This window comes from Lissotriton vulgaris, chromosome 4_1 (assembly GCF_964263255.1).
Source record: "Lissotriton vulgaris chromosome 4_1, aLisVul1.2, whole genome shotgun sequence".
Lineage (NCBI taxonomy): Eukaryota > Metazoa > Chordata > Amphibia > Caudata > Salamandridae > Lissotriton > Lissotriton vulgaris.
Genome location: NC_141691.1, coordinates 1,128,428,898 through 1,128,451,060, shown reverse-complemented (window position 1 = coordinate 1,128,451,060; position 22,163 = coordinate 1,128,428,898).

Below are 22,163 nucleotides of genomic sequence, written 5' to 3'. Positions count from 1 at the left end.
GCGTTATCCCCAAGCGCTCGGCTGTGCTCACCCCTCCGCTGCCATTTTGTTTGTTGTTGTGGTCCTAGTAAGCCCGCCCCGCCTCCCAGCTGAGCCGCCCTCGCCCCTCCCCCTCCACTATCCATATATGACAGCTGTTCCCGCGCGCAGCGTTCGCGCCCCAGTCGCGCCGAAGGTGCGCCAAAGGTAAGCCCGTCTACGCCCGTCCGCGCCTGGACCGCGCCCAGCGCCAGACCCCCTGGCCCTTGCACCCCCCACCCCTCCCGCATCACCTACGATGCCACCACCCTCCTAGCCCTTAACCCCGGCCGCTCCCCCAACTGCATCCAAGCTGCTCCTGGACAAACCCACGGACCTTTCTCATGCAACTCCTGCAAATTCTACGGCACCGTCTACAACTCCGCTACGATCACACCACAGATATCCGACCCCAACAACCTACAATGCATCTTGCTCAACACCCGTTCGGTCCACAGGCACGCCATTGACCTATGGAATCTACTAGACACCATCTCTCCGGACGTCGCCTTTCTAACAGAAACATGGATGAACGCCTCTTCTGCCCCAGACATCACCATTGCCATCCCTGAAGATTATAAGATCATACGCAAGGACCGTACCGGCCACACAGGAGGAGGAATCGCTATCGTCCATAAGAAATCAATCCACATCTCAACCAGCTCAGACGTCAATCTCGCCAACTCTGAACACCTCCACTTCCAGATCCACATCGACCCCAAGACCACACTCAGAGGTACCCTACTTTACAGACCTCCAGGACCCCGCGCTCAATTTAGTGAGGACATCACGGACTTCATCACTCCACACGCGCTCCCCTCCAAAGATTACATCCTTCTGGGAGACCTCAACTTTCACCTTGAAAAGCACAACGACCGCAACTCCACCACCCTTTTGGACAACCTCGCCAACCTCGGACTTAAACAACTTGTCACTTCCCCCACCCACATCGCAGGTCATACACTCGACCCTATCTTCACCTCCAGCAATCATGTCTCCTTCAGTCACACCACGAATCTCCTTTGGACTGACCACAGCTGCGTTCACTTTACCTACAACAAGCCCAAACCCAACAACCACTCCCAACCAACCCTGCAAAGAAACTGGAACAAAATCACCATCGACCAGATCTCCTCATCGCTTCTTCTTAACCCCCCAGCCCACTCCTCAAATCCCGATCAAGCCGCCTCCAACCTCACCCTATGGTTATCCAACAGCGCCGACATCCTAGCACCACTGAAAAAACGACAAAACAAAAAAGAAGGCCTCCTGGTTCAACGATGATCTTAAGAAATCCAAGAAACTCTGCCGCTCCCTTGAGAAGGCCTGGAAAAAAGATCCAACCACCAGCACCAAGGAAGCCTTCAAAAACGCCACCCGCTTACACCACCAACTGATCCGAAATGCCAAGAAAGCCGCTTTCAAGGACCGACTAGATAACAACGCCCACAACAGCAAAGAACTATTCAATATCGTCAAGGAATTTACCAATCCCACGGCCAACTCCAACGACATCACCCCCTCCCAAGCCCTCTGCGACTCCCTAGCCTCATTCTTCCACAACAAAATCGCAGACATCCACAACAGCTTCGACAACCATCCCGAAAACCAACCCACCCAACCCCTTGCAGGACCCCCACCTCCCCTGAGCACCCTCAATGATTGGAAACCAATCTCCACTGAGGACACCATCTGTCTGATGAACTCTATCCACTCAGGATCCCCCACAGACCCATGCCCGCACCACATCTTTAACAAAGCAGACTCCATCATAGCACCGCACCTCCGAGACGTCATCAACTGCTCCCTCGACTCCGCAACCTTCCCGGAAAGCTGGAAACATGCCGAACTCAGCGCCCTCCTGAAGAAACCCACAGCTGACCCCACCGAACTCAAAAACTACCGCCCCATCTCGCTCCTTCCATTCCCGGCCAAAGTCATCGAGAAAGCGGTCAACAACCAGCTCGCCGCCTTCCTTGAAACAAACAAATCCCTCGACTCCTCACAATCCGGCTTCTGAGCCAAGCACAGCACTGAAACCGCCCTCATCGCAGCAACAGACGACATTCGAACTCTCCTGGACAATGGAGACACAGTCGCCCTCATCCTCCTTGACCTCTCCGCAGCCTTAGACACAGTCTGCCATAGCACCCTTCTACAGCGCCTCAGAAACATCGGAATACAAGGAAAAGCATTGGAATGGATCACCTCGTTCCTCACCGGAAGAACCCAGAGAGTCCGCCTCCCACCATTCATCTCAGAGGCCACTGAAGTCATCTGCGGCGTACCCCAAGGATCCTCACTCAGTCCCACCCTCTTCAACGTATACATGAGCCCCCTCGCGGCCATCGCACGCCAACACAACCTCAACATCATCTCCTACGCGGATGACACTCAACTGATCCTTTCACTCACCAATGACCCTAGCACCGCCAAAACTAACCTACACGAAGGAATGAAAGAAGTAGCCGAATGGATGAAACACAGCCGTCTGAAACTGAACTCAGATAAAACAGAAGTCCTTATCTTAGGTACCTCCCCCTCTGCCTGGGACGACTCTTGGTGGCCAGAAGCCCTTGGAAAAGCACCCATCCCGACGGACCACGCACGGAACCTGGGCGTCATCCTGGATTCCTCACTTTCAATGAATAGACAAGTCAACGCCGTCTCTTCATCCGGCTTCAACATTCTTCGCATGCTCAAAAAAACATTTCGTTGGATCCCCATCGAAACTAGGAAAACGGTCACCCACGCTCTGGTCACGAGCCGACTGGACTACGGAAACACCCTCTACGCCGGTACTACCGCTAAACTCCAGAAAAAACTCCAACGAATCCAGAACGCTTCAGCCAGGCTCATATTAGACATCCCGCGCAAAGAACATATCTCTGGTCACCTGAAAAACCTCCACTGGCTCCCCGTCAATAAGAGGATCACTTTCCGGCTCCTAACCCACGCACACAAAGGACTCTACGAAATCGGACCAGAATGCCTCAACACACGACTGTCCTTCTACACCCCCTCACGCCAGCTACGATCATCCAACCAAGCCCTTGCCACTGTACCTCGCATCAACAAAACCACCATGGGAGGTAGATCCTTTTCCTACCTGGCAGCTAAAACCTGGAACTCACTTCCCACTCACCTTCGCCTTACTCAGAACCACCTAGCATTCAGAAAGCAACTTAAAACGTGGATATTTGACCAGTAATTCCCCACCCCTCTTCAAGCGCCTTGAGACCCTCTGGGTATGTAGCGCGCTATATACATTTTTTGACTTGACTTGACTTGACTTGACTTGACTTAAAAACTATCCGCCTCTCTGATACACAGTCTCCTTTACAATTTCAGACTGTCATCATTACTCACATGCACCCCTGTCTTGAGAAAGACCCGCTGCAACCACCTACTGGGGCGCATGAGGGTTGAAACATCAATGCTTGTCATAGGTCCAGAACCACCAGGATCCCAATAGGAACACTAGGAATCCTTGGCTGTAAACCAGCATCTGGCCAATGAATCACTTGTATATATTTGTATATAGGAAATCCCTTCTCACTGTACATTTTTTTACTCATTGAGCACTATTCACTAAATGTCACCTAATTGCACTTTTTCTGATGGTCTTATCATGCATTGTATGTTATCATTGAATGAAGCAATTCAGATATATAATGAATGAATTCTGCTATAAATTGCATAATATAATCTTTTGATCTTACGACCTTTTATTTTGAGCATTTATTTCTCAATTTATGTGTGTACCAGAGAGCACCTATTCTTGATTGCATTAATAAGCAGTTTCAAAGTAATGTGTCTTACCCAACAGAACCATTCTTTTGCTTAACCCTACATTAAGACTGTACTAATGGACTTGACAGTATACAACTATATCCAAAAAGAAGAGAGGCAATAGCTTGGTCACTTAAAGGGTAGGTAGCAAATTCTAGAGAAGAGAGAGTTCGCGCAAATCATAAGTGCGCTCAGAAGACTCGGGTGCAGGTGACGTGGCACGCAACCCTTGTTTCTGTTCCCTGTTTCTTATTTTCCCAATTTTTCTTAGGAAATGTTGGACGGTCGTCTTTTGCAGACTGTGCAGTCTGTGTTTGCTGTTGCGCTGGTATTTTAGCAAAGGTTTTAAAACCCAAACTAATGCGGCCAATTGTCTTATAGGCATTTGCAATTATTTTTGGTAACTCGCGCAGTTTCTCATCTTCCGGGACAGGGGGTAAGGCATTAGACACTTGAAAGTTCACTGCATCTCCCTTGACATTGGCAAGAATTAGATCAGCAAATACGTTGAACACTCCAATCAACCTCATCCCGAATTCCACCACTGCCTCCGGTCCGTGCTCATCCTGAACACGCTTAATCACGGAGGGGAGCACTGTCATAGAAGGTGTGCCAAAACATTTTGCATACACCGCTGCGAAAACTTTACCCCAATTTTCACAATCCGTTATCTCAGTATTAAGTCTTTCGGCAAATTAATAGTTAAAATCCTGTGTTTTTCCACAGAAGTGTTATTCGGAAATACCGCTTCCAGCTGGTCACAATTCTCAGCAAGCCAGTAAGGAATATCATCCTTTTCTGTGGATGCTTGCCCATAACCAAATTAACCATGACAGGACTAATAGTCAGCCTGCCAGGGCCAGCTTGTTGCGCAGCAACCCCAGGTACTCCCACCTGGAGATTGCGTGAGAAGTATTGCACGAGACAGAGCCCAGTGTACCTCAAGTAAGGAGCTGTGTGTTGTGATCTTGCAAATTGTTAGGAGGCTACCATGTCATGCCTGGAATCCTATTATGCCACAGAATGCTGTGATGCATGCCTCTGGAGATGAGGCATTCTAGACTGGAGCTTCCTGCTGTACAGTTGGTGTTGTGCTTTGCGCTTGGATTAAATATCTACACTTCTACCTGTGCAGATTGACTTATTTTAACACCGTGCAAGATACGAAGTTCTGCTATTGGTACTGTCAAATGACGAGCATGCGGTGTGTACCTGGCCAAAACTGGCCAAGTGGCCCCAGGAATTAATAAAGAGCCTAAATGGACCGGAGTCACTGTGAGGGGTAGGGCGCCATTAAACCAAATACGGTGCTGCCATACAGAAAACCAAAACTTCAAGATTCCTATAAGGCTGATAAACTACACGTGTTGCAGTGTGAGTGTAAACATGGAACAAGTTTGGATCTCCATTCATCGCCGGGACAATTACCCAAGAATAAAACACCTCAAAGTGCAAAGCTGGATCTGCTCCAACCACAAAAATAAGATTGATACCAGCGCCCAGCACGCCATATGCTTGCAAATGACGATGGAGCGGTGCATGGCTATCAGCTATAAGGACTAGGTAAGAAGAACAACCTAATGCAAGGCAGCGCAATATAGGGTAGTAATTCAAACGAAAAACCGTTTAATTATATCAAGCTTGAAAAGACCTATAAAAACATCAATGTAGGTAGGTTATGCCGTCACAACTGTTTACCGGAAAACAGAAGCGAGGGTGTTGTGGACAAGCACCAGTACTACTCGAGTGTCTCTTAAATAAGAACCAGACCAAACGTTAGGTGCGCCATGTTGCAGGGATTCTGCACGAACTATGCGCAGGAAACCAGGACCTCGGTGTGTAGTGGTGTACCAGAAAACCCACCTCAGTGCCCAGAACCCCAATCCAAATAGCTATAGTGTCTCATTCGTTCTCCGTACTACTGCAAAGCTACCAATGATTAGATATCCTAGAAGAGGTCACTCCGTCCCTCTCAGGAATTGCGGGAAGAAGAACACTCTTTCGTTCAAACACTCCTACTTGTCCACAACGTGAGTAAACAGAGACACAATATAGTTTAAAATGTTTATTTTAACTAACGTGCTCTACAATGCACTATACTAGCCAACACAAGCAGCACAATGGATAAGAACAATATAATTAGCATGGTTACAATTCCATAAAGCACAAACGGGGAAATCATATTATAATCACAGTAGAAACAGGACTACTGTGCACTACCACCCTCCCAGTGCTATAAGCTAGTTTATTATAAGTATAGAAGACCTCTAGGCTTTGTCAGGGTGATCTATACCTCCAAGTTTAGATGCAAGGAATTACATCTCAGGACAAGCACAGTTCTTCTTAGTTGGAATGAATCTCTCCAAGTGCCTTTTCATGCGTGCAATGCCATATTAAAAACATTCGACTTTCATTAGGACAACAGTGTTCGATTTTGTGTCTATGGGTGTGGGACTGACCAGAGTAAATCTATAAACCAAAACAATGGTTCTGTTGGGTGAACAAAATATTTCTCTTGAAAACAGGTACTAGTTATTTTCTTCAAACTTCAAATAATGATACACAAGTTGTTTTAACATATGGAGCACCAAACAAGAAGGCAAAGGCGACACAGATTGGTGAGTATTGAGTTATTTTATATAAATTAAAGCATTTATATATACTCACACATTTGTAAGTAGGGCTGTCAACACAATGTGAAATGATCACTGTGACGTGTGCTAAAGTGACATTGATGCTTAGTGAAAGATCATGGAAGCATATATTATGTACAAGGTGATTAAAAATATATATACAGGGAAAAGAAGGCCAGAAGACAATGGAAATCACAATGGCTCTGCTGCTATTACAAATTAGTCATTAATTTGTACACGGAGCCTTTGAAAATCTGGATCATAGCGAATTGTCGACGTTTCAACCCAATCTATGCTCAATTAATCAGTCAAAGCGGGTCTTCATCAGGACAAAAGTGAGGGAGGGGATGACAGCGCTCTATCAACCAGAATAACTCATGGTAAGTTGATCATCTTTAAAAACGGTCAATCCAAGTTGTTGTATCAAATGATATCTTGGTGCTGGTTGGGAAATCAAATGTTATGCCAGTGTGAAGATTCTGGAGTGTTTACTTCCAGATAGATATTGAGGTCTCAAAACGGCAAAGCGAAGCCAGGCATCAGTCCTCATTCAACAGCATACATTGTTTTTTGACCTTGAACACACTGTGCAGACAAGGAGCACAGTGTACAGCTAAATGTGTGAAAAGCAGACCGTTCTCATGTGAGAATGCACCAGCATACCAGAGTGCAGAAACAGGCAAGACAGGTGTACAAACAGTCAACAGGGATGCACAAAGAGCAAATAAATGTGCATAAAACGGAAGATAAGAGCAGAAAAAAGAAACAGAGGTGCAGAAAAAAGCAAGAGGGGCACAGAAAGAGACAAAGAGGTGCAGTAAAAGACAAGAAATGTACAGAAAGAGGTAAGGTAGGTACATAACGAGGCAAGAGAGGTGCAGAAAAAGGCAAGAGGAGTACAGAAAGAGGCAAGAGAGGTGCACAAACAGGCAACAGATATGCACAAAGAGCAAAGAAATGTGCACAAAACAAAAGAGGAAAGCAGAAAAAGCAAGAGGTGCATACAAATGCAAGAGATGTGCAGAAAGGGGCAAAGAGGTGTAGAAAGAAGAAAGAGGTGTAGACAGAAGCAAGAGGGAGAGAGAGAAAGACTCTGTTTATTTAGACCTTAGTCTTTAAAACCAAATCGAATAAAAATCAGGATATTATACATAATTAGTCATTAGTAAAACAGTGTACAACTTTTGTTAAAATCTTTAAAAAAGTATAAAACATACAGAACATTCTACTTAAAATCCGAATCATCTTAGACTTTTAAAGTCAAGGCTGTTCATTATCTTCAGCAGTCCACCATTGCTGTAAGGAGATTAAAAGGTATTAAAACCCATTGGACTTATCCTGCCTAAGTTACTCTTCTTCTTTTATTGTATACAGGGTAACTGGGGTTTCTCACTACTCTTCTTTGAGCTTCCCCCTGACCATTTGATTAATTTCTTTCAGGTAGTAACCCAGAGCTATAGCTATTTCTAGATATTCCATTCTTAGCACTAAATTGATTTCTTGGGCTCTCGCTCTTGTGTTATATTTTCTGAATATGGGTCGCAAAATCCGTTTTCTCACTTCAACATACCTGAGACAGTCAAGAAGAATGTGCATTATCTCACACTTAGACCCCACACCGAACTTGCAAACACCATCTGGGTACATCATTTCTGCTGTGGCTTTCTCCTCCACTCGCCAGGGGATAATGCCAATTCTCATTTTTAAAATATCCCACCTAAATCCATAGTTCGGGAGTGCTTCTAGGTATGGATATCCTATATCGGTTTCCCACACTTCTATCATGTTTTTTACCGATTTTTTGTTTCTTAGATAACCTAGGTCCTGTGACCTCGAGTGCTCCCTTCCTTTTTGTCTAAGTGTCACTTTTGTAAAGACTGCTTCTAAGGGGTTTTGGGTTGTACCCACATCTAGGCAACAAGTTGTCTCTTTTATCTTCTTTTTTGCCTAAGCTGCACATCTTAGATTGCTATGTTGTATTTCCCCACTACACCAGTGTGACACCTTTTGCGCTTCCTCTAGAGATTGCCGTTTCCAAAATCTAGTCACCGCCATTCTGGTCAGGGTATTCCACCCTATCAGTCCTGTTTCGAGTCTAATTGCCTGTAGCATGGCTGACTTTGGCAAGGACAGTAGCGTTTTTACCGCTTTACCTTCCTCCTGATTCCAATCCCCTTTACCACTAAGGAATAGGACCTCTGCCCCATATAGTAGTGGGGGGACCATGGCTGAAAAAGCTTTTATCATGGGTTTATGTGACATATCTCCGTAGGTTTTATTGAATTTTTTCAAACCACAAATAGAGGAAGAAGCTTTTGCATTTTGGTTTTCTACATGTTTGTTCCATTTTAAGGATGATTCGAACCATAGGCCCAGATATTTATATTCTTTTACAGTTTCTAATTTAGTTTTATCTAGATACCAGCAAAAGCTCTTTGGCTTTTTACAAAAGCACATAACCTTTGTTTTGTCCATATTTCCTATTAGCAGTTTACTCTTGCAGTATTTGTTAAAAGCATTTAATTTCCTCTGTAGCCCCAGCTGTGTCTGGTCAGTGATGACGAGATTGTCTGCATACAATAAGCATGATACTTTCTTACCACTCATTCTGGGGCTAGCACTCTTCTCCACCTCCAATGCTACCGGCAAGTCTGCTAGGAAGATTGAAAAGAGTAGAGGAGCTAACACGCAGCCCTGTCGGAGTCCATTGTCTATTGCTATTTTCCTTGTGAGTGCCCCCTGTGTATCTTTTACTACTTGGGCCCAGTTTCCTCTATGTTATTCTTTTAATATCGCTAATAGGTCAGTTGGGATATTATATTTAATCAGGCACTCCCAAAGTTTCCCGCAATCCACTGAGTAGAAGGCTGCCCGGAAGTCGACAAAACTACAAAACAAGTTTCCCTTTTGCTCTATCGACTTCCGGGCCAGCGCCCAAAGGGCATAACAGTGGTCCATTGTGGAATGGCCTTCCTTAAATCCACCCTGTTCCACTGGGATAATTAGATTTGTCTCTACCCAGTTTTTTAATTTGCCTAGTACTATTTTGGCGAAGATCTTCTCCCCAATGTCAAGCAAATTGATTAGCCTATAGTTTTTAGGACTATGCATATCCCCTTTCTTATGTATAGGCCGTATTATGGCCCCTTTCCAGGTATCGGGGAATCTCCCGGTTTCTAGGATTATTTGAAATATGTCTGCGAAAAATTTTGCCCACCAGTCTGGTTGTGTTTTGATTATCAGTGCCGGGATGTTATCAGGGCCTGCCGCTCTCGTAAGGTTTAAACTCTTTATCGTTTTTCTAACCTCATCAACAGAAAACTCAGGTTTCATACCTACTACCAGACCGCTCCAATCTGTGTACAGGTTCTCTTCCTGATCTGTTTTTGCGCTATACAGGTCCTGTAATTATTCCTCCCAGGCCGCCTCCTCAACAATGCAGTTCATTGCCCCTTTGTGGCCTTCTGCTGCTGAATTCACTAGTTGCCAGAACTGGCGTATGTTCCTTGTTTCAATTGTCTCTAGAAGTTTTACCCAACATCCTTCTTTAAATTCTCTTTTTACCCTCCTCGGTAACATGTTATACTCTCTTTTTAGGGCCACTAAGTCCTTTCCACTGGCCTGATTCCCATTTCGGGCAAACCGGCGGGCCATTCTCCTGACTCCTCTTTTCTTCTCCAGACATTCCTTTGTAAACCAGCCTGTTAGTTTACCTATTTTTCTATTACTTACTTTGGCTTTGTTATTTCCCCCATTACCATCTCTTAATCCTTTGCAGAGTATTTGGACAACCTCCTCGATTTTTCTTACATACCAGTTAAGAGTTTGTCTACTTACTATCTGTAGATCTAGATTTTGTTGCAACCTTATTAGTCTTGAGATGTATTCATCCGTTAGTTTGGTTGTACGGCGTCTAGGGTAATCCATCTGTTGCTCTAACACTTGAGGGCGGGGTTCTACCTTTACTACTGGAAACTCTAGGGATAGCATATTATGGTCACTCCCTTCTCTATTTGTGATGCTAAACCCCGAGACTAAGTGGAAATTCCAGGGTGCCAGAAAAACATAGTCAATAGGGCAGCTCTGCGTACCCAATTTAAATGTTCTCTTGGCAGGACAGTCTTGGGGGCCCCTTCCGTTTAGGCAGAAGAGATTTTTAGCTCCTAGGAAGTTAGCCAACTGTGTGTCCTTTGCACCTAGTAAACATTCGGGGAATATTGCCTGCGGTATGTCATATGCCTCTAGTATTTCTCGGAAACAGCAATCTACATTCTTTGTGTGTAATTTGTGGTTAAAATCTCCAAGAAGCAAAATAATGTCCTTACAGTACTTTTCACATAGAGAAACCAAATCCTCTTTAAAAATAGCCATTTCCGCCACATATTGCTCCATAGAGGCCCATTGGATGTACACATTTATAATCAGTATTGTATCAAGATTTATACTTTCTGGTAACATTATTCTACTAACCAGCAGCCATTTGCATCTTACAGTTATTTCCACTACTGTTTTCATACTTCTTGCAGACACTAGGGTCATTAATCCACTTGCAGGACGCCCAAATGTATTCTTCTTTGCAGGTCGAATTAACTGGTAGAAACCATCGAAAATTTGTGTCTTGCCACATAACCAGGTCTCCTGGATACACATAACTTCTATGTTTTCTCCAAGTTCATTTACATGTTTATGTTTTTCATCAGCTCCTAACCCATTTATGTTCCAGGAGGCCAGTCTTATGCTATGTGGCATACCTTTTTCCTATTCAATGTCCTCTAACCAACCTTCCTCCCCCTGTTCTTCCTCGAATTTCTGTGATGGGCCTGCCTGCCCTAACTCCTTGCTCCAGTTCCCCCACCACTGGTCGATATTTGAGTTATTTGCTGTTATTTTTATGTTTTCTGGCATCTCGCCATCCTCAATCTCGTACTCACATAACCTGACCTGTCTCTTTCCTAGAACTGCGTGGCATTTAAGGAAGTGTTGACCCTGCCCTTTCTTCTCGCCTATGTCTACCAATACTTCGTTCTCCTCTAGCAATCTTATTCCCTCCTTCTGTAACTCAGTTGCTGCTTTCTTGATGATCGTCTCTATTACCAGGTTAGAGTACAGTGTAACTTTTGTAATCTCTTTCCCTTCTCTGACCTGACTGAACCCCACTCCCCTTAGGTCGTTTGTTCCAATTGCTTTAAGGTTCTGACATTTTGCAAAACCTTGCAGCAGTTGTGACCTATTTAGGGGCGGCCTCTTTCCAAGATTCTTCCCCCCTTTTCTTATTGGGATTTGATCAAAGTATAACTCCATGTTCTCGTTATTCTCTTTTCTTACCCTAGATAGAGGGGAGATTACTTTCATATTAGCTTTTACTACTTTTTCATACAAACTACCAGGTCTAATCTCCCTTGTGACCCAGGTCTGCAGATTTCCTCCCAATGGCCTTGCGGTCACTTTGGACACAGCTAGGGTGTTATTTCTATCTAGGTTCTTTTGTGTGTTCGAACTCTTAAGACGGGGCGTCGCATTTAACTGCCCTTTTGCAGTTTCTTTTTTTTGTGTACTACTATAGTGTGCAGATCCTTTTGTGACTCTTCCCTGTGTACCTCCTTCTTTTACCCACCCCGTTTCCTTAACCATTGTTTGTTTCCTTTTACTAACAATTTTTTTACCTACACCCCTTGCACTTTTGGTTACACTACTTCTATGCCCACATCTATTATGCTCTGCTCTCCTTATTACCTTCATAGGCCATTTTGATATATATACTTGATGGCTCTCCTTGAGGAGGTTATCGGTTTGTAGCTGACTTTTCCCCTTCATATCTCTTTCTGGCATTGGCGTTTTATCTACAATCTTTGGCAAAAGCTCCTTCCCTAAGGGCGGTTCATTGCTTTCCTCCTGTATCTGTATTGATGACTCATGATCGGGGATTTGTCTTACCATTGCTGGCATGAGAGCCCTTATCCCCTGCAACTCCCCCTCTATTTTGCCTAAGTAAACAGTTTGATTTTTTAACACCGTATTATTAGACAGGGTTACTTCTAGTAGACCTTGTAGGGTCTTTTGGAGAATCAGCATTAGATCCAACATAGAGACCGCAGACATTGATGATAAGTCCCGATTTAGATCTGGATTTAGCTCTGGAGTTATATTTAGTTCGTCGGCTTGCTTCAAGCTGTTATCTAGGGTTCCCAGCAGACTTTTAAAGTCCTTTCTTTTCTGGCTTGTCCTGCTGCTGCTCAGGGAAATTTCTGACGCTCTCTTCTTCCCTTCCGAGGGGATTGGGCTGTCCTGTTGAATCAGGCTATCTAGGGGGTCTCTCTCCAAGTCGTATGAGAAGAGTAGCTGTGGTGATGATGACAACTGTGGCGATGGTAGGCCCCCCTGATCCAGTAATAGCTGTAGAGAGTGGTTGACCATGTTATGTGAGTCGGTACTATGCACCTCCACCGGTAGGGAGGTACTTCCTTTCTCACCCATATCAGAGTTCCCATTTATGGAAGCTAATTTACTTATAGTTTTTCCGTGGGTTAGGTTTTGGTCATGTACTTGTGCCGATATGACAACTTTTTTAAAATGTCTCCCCACAAAATCCTTCATTGCTGTGGCTCTGCCTGGAGGGTCAACCACAGCTTTTGTCTTCTTTAGCCCCTTTCTTTTCCCTTTAACTGGGGACAGGTCTATACTCCCACTGTTCCCTTCCAGGGAGCCCGGGCGTACTGCGTTTGCCACCTTCATTTTTGTCTTTAAGTTTTGTTCTGCCACTTTTTTACCTTTTTTTGCAACCATCTTGGCGATTTCCCCTGGTGCTAATGTTGCTCTTGGGGCTAGTGACTCTTTCTCGTTGTGTGGGATAGGAGGGGAAGTATTTTTAGTAGCAAGAGAAGCAGAAGCAAGAGGGGTACAGAAACAGGTGTGGGAGGTGCATAGAGAGACAACAGAAATGCAAAAAGAGGCAAGAGAGGTACAGAAAGTCACAAGAGAGGTACAGAAAGACACAAGAGAAGTCTATGAGGTGGCAAGAGAGATGAAGAAAGAGGCAAGGGAAGTGCTCAAACAGACAACAGAGATGCACAGATTGAAGAAGGCTGTGAAAAGAGAGAAGAGGAGTGCAGAAAAAAGCAACAGAGCTGCAGAAAAAGGCAAGAGAAGTGCAGAAAGAGGCAAAGAGGTATAGTAAAAGACAATAGAGGTGTGAAAAAGGACAAGACGCATGCAGAAAGAACCAAGAGCCATGCGGGCATTGGCAAAGGAGGTGTAGAAAGAGGTAAGGGAGGTGCAGAAAGAGACAAGATAGGTGTAGAAAGAGGCAAGAGAGGTACATAAACTGACAAAAGAAGAGCAGAAAAGTCAAGAGAGGTGCAGAAAAAGGTAAGGGTACAGAAAGAGACAAGAGAAGTGCAGAAAGAGGCAAGAAAGGTGCAAACACAGGCAACAGAGATGCACAAAGTGTGAAAAAGCATGTAAAAAGAGTAAAGAGGAGTGCAGAAAAATGCAACAGAGGTGTAGAAAAAGGCAATAGAAGTGGAGAAAGAGGCAAAGAAGTGCAGTAAAAGAGAAGAGAGGTGCAGGCAGAGGTAAAGGAGGTCTAAAAAGAGACAAGAGAAATGTATAAAGAAGCAAGAGGGGTGTAGAAAGACTAAAGAGAGGTGCATAAACAGGCAACGGAGGTGCAGAGAGAGGGAACAAGGGTGCCAAAAGAACAAGAAGAGTGCCGAAAGAAGCAGCAGAGGTATAGAAAGAGCCAAGAGAACTGTACACAAAAGCAAGGTGCACAAAGATACAAGACAAGTACAGAAAGAACCAAGAGAACTTCAGAAATTTAAAGCACCAATTCTTCCCATGTCACTGTTATAAGTCACACCACATTCCTGAAACCATGCATGCAGGTGTCTATGCCTTTTGCTTGAGGCATCATACCTAAAAGAAACATACAAATAGTTGTATACCTGTGTTTCATACGTCTAGCATCTTCAGATGCATAACATGTGTGAGAATACATCTACAATTAGACACAGACCTCAATAACAAAAATATGCAGACCTTTAAACTTGACAGACTGCACTTCCCATTTCAAACAGACACCTACATTTACATGGCGTACTGCAAGTGTACCTTTCCGGATACTCATACAAAGTACCCAAATCATTAATCCCTCTACTAACATGTCTTAAAGCTCACTTTTCTTTTGCAGCTTCAGTTTTCACCAACCCCTGAGAATGTTGGGCCTACCAAAATGTAAAACAGTAATCCTTCCCATGATACTGTTGTAAGTCTCACAATATTCCTGAAAGCATGCATGCATGTGTCTGTGCCTTTTGCGAGTGGCGTCATACATAAAAGAAACATATAAATAGTTGTATACCTGTGTTTCAGACGTCCAGCATCTTCAGGTGTATAACATGTGTGAGAATACATGTACAAGTAGAGACATACCTCGGTTACAAGACCATGCAGACCTTTAAACTTAACAGACTGCACTTCCCATTTCAAGCAGACTCCTACATTTATATGGTGTACTTCAAGTGTACCTTTCCAGAGACTCATTATTATAATCCACATTTGTAAAGCGCGAACAATCACCCGTAAGGGTCTCTAGGCGCTGGGGGCTGTCGGGAAGATTAAGCAAGCTATTGCCCAGAGTCACATGGTGCTGGGCTAATCTGCCGCCGGCACCGTGGATTGAACCGTGATCCCCAGATTCCGGAGTCAGTCGCCCTGGCCGCGGCGCCACACCTCTTCCTCATTCAAAGTACCCTAATCACAAAGACAAGAGGCGTGTAAAAAAAGCATGAGAAGTGCAGAAAGAACCATCAGCGGTGCAAAAAAAGATAAGAGAAGTGCAGAAAGAGACAAGTAAGGTACACAAAGAGGCAAGAGAGGTGCAGAAAAATGGAAGACGGATGCAGAAGGAGGCAAGAGAAGTACAGAAAGAAGCAAGTGAGCTGCAGAAAGAACCATCTGAGGTGCAGAAAGAACTAAGAGAGTTGCAGAAAGAAGCAAGAGAGGTACAGAAAGAAGCAACAGAACATACAAAGATACAATAAAAGTGCAGACAGAGGCAAGAGAACTGCAGTAAGTGGCAAGAAAGGTGTACAAACAAGCAACAGAGATGAACAAAGAATGAAGAAGGGTGCGAAAAGAGAGAAGAGGAGTACAGAAAGAAGCGACAGAAGTGTAGAAAAAGGCAAGAGAGGTGCAGAAAGAGGCAAAGGGCTGCAGTAAAAGACAAGAGAGGTGCAGAAAGAGGTAAGGGAGATGCAGAAAGAGACAAGAGAAGTGCAAAAAAGAGACAAAAGTGGTGCAGAAGGTAGCAAGTGAGGTACAGAAAGATACAAGAAAAGTTCAGAAAGTGGCAAGAGAGGTGCAAAAAGAGGGGTACAGAAGTTGCCTGTTTGTTTGCAAGAGGTACAAAAACAGGCCACAGAGATGCACAAATAGTAAAGAAGGGTACGAAAAGAGGGAAGAGGAGTGCAGAAAGAAACAACAGTGGCATAGAAAAAGACAAGAGAAGTGAAGAAAGAGGCAAAGACATCCAGTAAAAGTCAATAGAAGTGGAAAAGGGGACAAGACACATGCAGAAAGAAGCAAGCGAGGTTCAGAAATTGGCAAAAAATATGTAGAAAGAGGTAAGGGGGGTACAGAAAGAGACAAGAGCGGTGTGGGGGGAGTGAAGGGAGGTGTATAAAGATGCAAGAGTGGTGCAGAAACAGACAAAAGAAGAGCAGAAAGAGGCAAGAGTATGTGCAGCAAGTGGCAAGAGACATAAAGAAAGACACAGGAGAAGTCCAGAAAGTTGCACCTTTCTTTTCTGCCTTCATTTTTTACCAACTGCTCAGAATGTTAGACCTACCAAATTTAAAACAGCAATCCTTCCTATGTCACTGTTATACTGAATGTATGCATGTGTGTGTGTCTGACATGATACATAAAAAACATAGAAATACTTGAAAATATGTATTTCAGACCCCATACCCTCTACCCTCTACATTTATGTGGAATAAAGTGTATATATTCCTTTCTGATCATAATACAGGCAATATGGGTATAGTGTTATAAGAAGACTAGGATATAGCTTAATACATCTGCCAATATGAATTAAACATCAGTGTTCTCTACTACTATCATTAGAAACTAAGGAAGCACACATATTACTGTGCACAACCTATTTCAATCTTCATTTCGGTACAATAAAACAACCTACAATACACTTTTGTATATTTGGTAACATATTTTAAACATCCCACTTCACTAATTCTTTGCAAACTTTATAAATAATGCTTTTCAAAGTTAAAAATATCACTACAAAGTCTGAAGCACTACTACACAATACATAACATACCTTACAAATGTGTAACTCATCTCTCAAATAGTATTGCAGAACATGAAATATCAGAAACTCATAAAAGATTTTCTCACCCACACAATAAATGTGATGCACCACTCTCAACAAGGTAAAAACAGTAATGGCAAACTAGCATTCTCTTTCTGCACACAAATGAATGTAAGTAACAAATCAAAACGCTTCCTTCATCATTTCAAATTCTGAAACCTATCTCTATTGGTTAGACATATTAACCCTCTATTAGTCTCTTCTAAAAATGCTCAAACTGGTTCTGTAATTTACTGGAGTCGCGACTTCATCGCGGTTCCGCAGTGTAACATCGCGATGATGCGGTGAACCCTTAGGGGAGTTCAAAAAGCTATTTCCAATATTACTAGTATTATATTTTAACAACACACCACATCTAAACATAGTACTGATTAAGGAAAACATATTTTAGTACCATATCACTTATATTTAAGCATTACATATTTTAAAAACCACAGTTACGTTCCAACCCTTCCCCATTCTGTTTTATCCTAGTTTCCATAGTCACACTTTCTGCACCATTCAACTGCACCAGAAGGTCGCAGGTTCACCATATTTTGAACTTCATCACACTAGCTTACAAATGCAAATAACAGGTGTGGTTGACTTTTGAAAAATATCCAAAAACAATGGAGAGAGCAAGGGTTATGTTCACCGAAGTGAACTGGGAGTACTCCTGTACCCCTGGATACAACTGTAGAAAAAACAAATGAAGGAGTACCACCAGTGAGAATTCACAAGTCGCTGTAGGGGTGGATGGTTTCTTCGAAGTGGGGGAAATCTCCTTTTATTAGAAACCCCTCACTCATGACCTAGTGATGACATGCTTCATCATCGGGGTCCACCCTAATGACCTAGCGTCATCAGGGTGTGCTTCAACCTCCCCTGCCCTATGAAGTCCTCGAACACTCCACTGAGAGTGTTTTGGTTTTTAGAGCTCACCCACTGTGGAGCGAGCATACACCACGGGCACATTTTTGCCATCCAGTGGTCCCATGTGGTAGGATTGGGTGCGTCTTTTAGGGGACGCAGACCATCCACCATCTTGGTTTTAAGGTCCTGATGAAAACCTGGTTCAACATAACCGTTAAGGTTGAAACATGTAGACCAAACACATAAAGAGATACACGGGCTCATCACTGCCCTCACTTTATCTCGCCACAATTTTAACATTGTCCAGTTGCTTGCCAATAAAAATTCTTTATTTTCTCAAGTTCAAACCAGGACAATTTTTAACACACTTACCTTTTCTTTTTTCACGCACCATCACTCACAACCTGCTCCACTGCAATCAGATGTTGAAGCACACCCTGATGACGCTAGGTCATTAGGGTGGACCCCGATGATGAAGCATGTCATCACTAGGTGATGAGTGAGGGGTTTCTAATAAAAGGAGATTTCCCCCACTTCGAAGAAACCATCCACCCCTACAGCGACTTGTGAATTCTCACTGGTGGTACTCCTTCATTTGTTTTTTCTACTTTTGAAAAATATCACCTTATCCAGTCTACTGTACTTTCAAACATTTTTCAATAACCAATCAGAAACATGCTTGTTCAGGAATGTAACTTACATCCTATTTTTTAAGTGCACAATGTTTATGATCAACCAATCAATTATCTGCTTTTTGTAAAACAGCACCATCTCCACCATTTTTGGTACCTCTCATTCCTCCAACTGACTTACTCAGCTACAGATGTCTTTTGATTCCTTCCACATATCCCTTCAAAATTCTTACAGTATGGATTGTAGGCCACAGTTATATTTTCTGGGGCAAAAGGTATGCTGAACACAGAGCTATTGACAAAGACCTAGGTTTGCAAAATGTGGATATTAAATGGTTTGCACAGAGAGGATTAAAGTGGCACCAATTGCTGCCTTTGGTTAAAACCTTTTTGCATCTCCAACTCCCTCACCTCATGATTGTGCACTGTGGTAGGAATGACCTGGGCGCATTGACACGGGTAGGACTGGAAGTCCTAATAAAGGATACCTTTGTAGAACTGATGTTTCTTTTCCCTCCAACTGTCTTTGTACACTCTAACATATGCCAAAGACAGAAATCGAAGTGGTCAAATCAATTTTGTCAACAGATTGAGAAAGCTAGGAAGAATGTCAATAAAGCTGTTTCTGCTTACCCCAGAGACCATAGGATCTACAGCAACAATCTAATTTTTGATATGCATGACATCTACAGAAGTGATGGAGTTCACTTCACAGATGAAGGGAACAGAGTGTTTCACAAGAACCTTAAGCTGTGCATCCTCACTTACATGTAGCCACAACAAAGTCATAATAAACACAATGGCTCTACTTAGAGCCACCCTATAGCCCAACAGTAAAACTTATATATGTTTTAATATATATACTCTTTATAAATATATTCCAGATTTGCAAACATGTAGCGAATCTGCAAAACAAAAGCACAAATTCAAAGTACTACAACATATTTCACTTTTCGAGTTTAACTTTTCATTTATATTTTTTATGTTATTTCTAACTCTATCAATTTTAATGTGATTATTAACTTCAGTCTCACTAGTCCTATAAAAAAAGTTCACGACTGCAACACTACCTTCTGAATTGTATACTATTTAATTATTTATTCAAGTTGGATCCACAAATCCACCGCAACGTTAAACTGGGAGTCGCGTTGAGAGCCCAGACAGGGACCCGATTTCTACCACGTGAAAAAAAAATATTTAATGCCCCTCACTTCCATAGGCTGATTTTGGCCCCGGAGACCCCATTCCTCGAGACCTGCCCTCCGTTATTTCGATACAAACATTTTGGAGGGGGGCCCAGAGCTTCGCCAATCCTTTCCTTTCTTTTTTTTCAAAAATAAATTGATAGGGGTCCTGTGCAGCCCCCTACCCGGGCCAGTTTGGGCCCGGGGGACCCCATCCCCCGGGGTGTGGCCTCATGTTGAGGACCACGGGGGGAGCCCCAATACCCTCATAGTCCCTGCCATCTCCCGCCTCCTGCAGCAGCCAACACTGCTTTGGGGCAAAGGGAGCTGCTTTACCCAAAAGCAATTCTGCTTCATTTCATGGAAGCAAGACCAGTTTTCCTGCTCCCGCTTCCATGAAGCAAAGCAGATGTTTGCTATGGCATGGCGTGGGCAGTGCTCCCACCATGCCATAGCAAACTGCAATGTCCTGGGAGTGGGTACCCTGGGACATTGCTGGAGCCAGCCCTGGGTGGTGGCGGTCCCCAGTGCCATAGAGGGCTCCATGAGGGGGATAGCCCTGGGGAGGTGGTGTCCCCGGGGCCAGGGGGCCACAACAGACCCCCGCATTTTAATTAATCTATGCCCGGGGAATTGGTAGTTTTCGGGCAGTGTGTGGGGGTTCGAGCCCCCACACTTACATTTATAGATAGCCCCAGGGAGGTGGTGGTCCTCATGGCAGGGGGACCCCCACTTCAAATTGCGGCATTTTCCCCGGTACCTGCCCCACCCAGGCGGTTAAAAAAAATAAAGCGCTGGAGCCTACGCTTCGCTTAAAAAAAAAATGTATGCCAGATCTGCGAACACCACGCAAACGCCCCTTGACCATGCCTAGGGGGTCAGGGTGTTCCTCCCCTGTCCCGTTTTCTTGTTTTTTCACCTTTTTTCTTGTGACTCGCTTCAACCGGGTCTCGCTTCAACCGGGTCACAAGATGGCTGCCAACACTTCCTGGTTTGAAGTATTGGCAGCCAATCACATTGCAAGGCTCGAGATTGCGAGGGTATGCGGATCCACCGTATACCCAGTTGTATATCTGTAAATATTTACACCATTTAACAAAAATAGTGCATTCCAGACCAAGAGCTACCTTTCTGCCAAATTTGCTGTAATTCCTTTCAGTAGTTCGGGCTGTAGCTGCGTCAACAGTTTCCTATGAAAATGAACATGGAGAAAATGTGTTTTGGGACTACCCTTTTTTCTTGGCCCCCGCTTGACGAATCAAACCAAAACTTTCAGGACAGGAGCTGACCTGAGCAAGCCATTAGTTTTGAAAATTTTGCAAAGATTCTCTAAACAGCGCCAAAGATATTGGCAAAAGAAAAAAGCATTTTGAATAGAAACAAGGTCTTAACTAAAACTACCTACTGGCAATCAGCAAATAGGTAACATTTTTATATATGTGTGTATATGTGTGTATGTGTGTGTGTGTGTGTGTGTGTGTGTGTGTGTGGGTGTTTAAGTTCAATTGTTTTGTATGAGTGAAATCTGAGCATAACTATAACATCCCTACAGCCTTTGGCTTTCTTGAAAAAATGTCTAAGCTTTTTTAGTGGTATTTCCTAATCCCTGTAATGTTTCTTTTTTTTTTGTAAATATGAAAGATTTTTTTAATTGTATTTCCTAACCATGACCTGTAACCTTTGAGAGTTGTATGTGAGTGGCTGTATAAGTCAGAGAGTGGCTGTGTCAGCGTCTGTATGGGTGAGTAACTGGATGTGTAAGTAGCTAGATGGGTGAGTGAGGGAGTGGTTAATTAACTGAGTAGGTGTGTGAGTGGCTGTATTGGATAGTAAGTGTCTGTGTGACTGTATGGTCGAGTGAGTGGTCATGTGACTGCTTGTATGAATGTGAGAATGGGTATGTAAGTGGTTTTGTGGGTATGTTAGTGGGTGCATGAGTAGTTGTATGGTTGAGTGAGTGACTCTCTTGAGAGGCTGTATGGGTGAGTGAGTGGTTGGGTGAGTGACTGTACGGGTGAGTGAGAGCTGAGTGAGTAAGTGTATGGGTGAGAAAATGGGTGCATGAGTGGCTGTATGTATGAGTCTGATGTCATCAGTGATGTAATTTGAGATGTCATGAGTGAAGTCAATAACCACGTCATGAGTGATGTAATACATGCTGTCATAAGCAGTGCACTGGGGAGAGGAGTTGGCCTAACGGCTAGGGTGGTCGACCTCGAATCTGGGGAACCGGGTTCGAGTCTTGACAATGACGCTGAACATCCTGTGATTCTGGGCAAATCACTTAATCTCCCCGTGCCTAACAAAAATGAATGCCCAACTGGTGCTATGTAAAGCACTCTGATACCCGATACCGGGTCAAATTGTGACTACATAAGATGTATATACCTCAGGTAACTATAACAACTGAATTTCAGTGATTTTGTATGAGGGAATTCTAAGCCTAACTATAACAGCCCTGTAACCTTTGTTTTTATCTGTGAATTTCTATGGTTTATTTAATTCTATTTCGTAACTATAACATTTCTGTAAAGTTAGTTTTTTTGGTGAATTCCAAAGGTTTTTTATATTACATTTCCTAATTATAATGTCCTTGTAACTTTTGATTTTTTCAGTGAAGTTCTATGTTTTTTTTCATGTTATTTCCTAACTATAATGTCCCTGT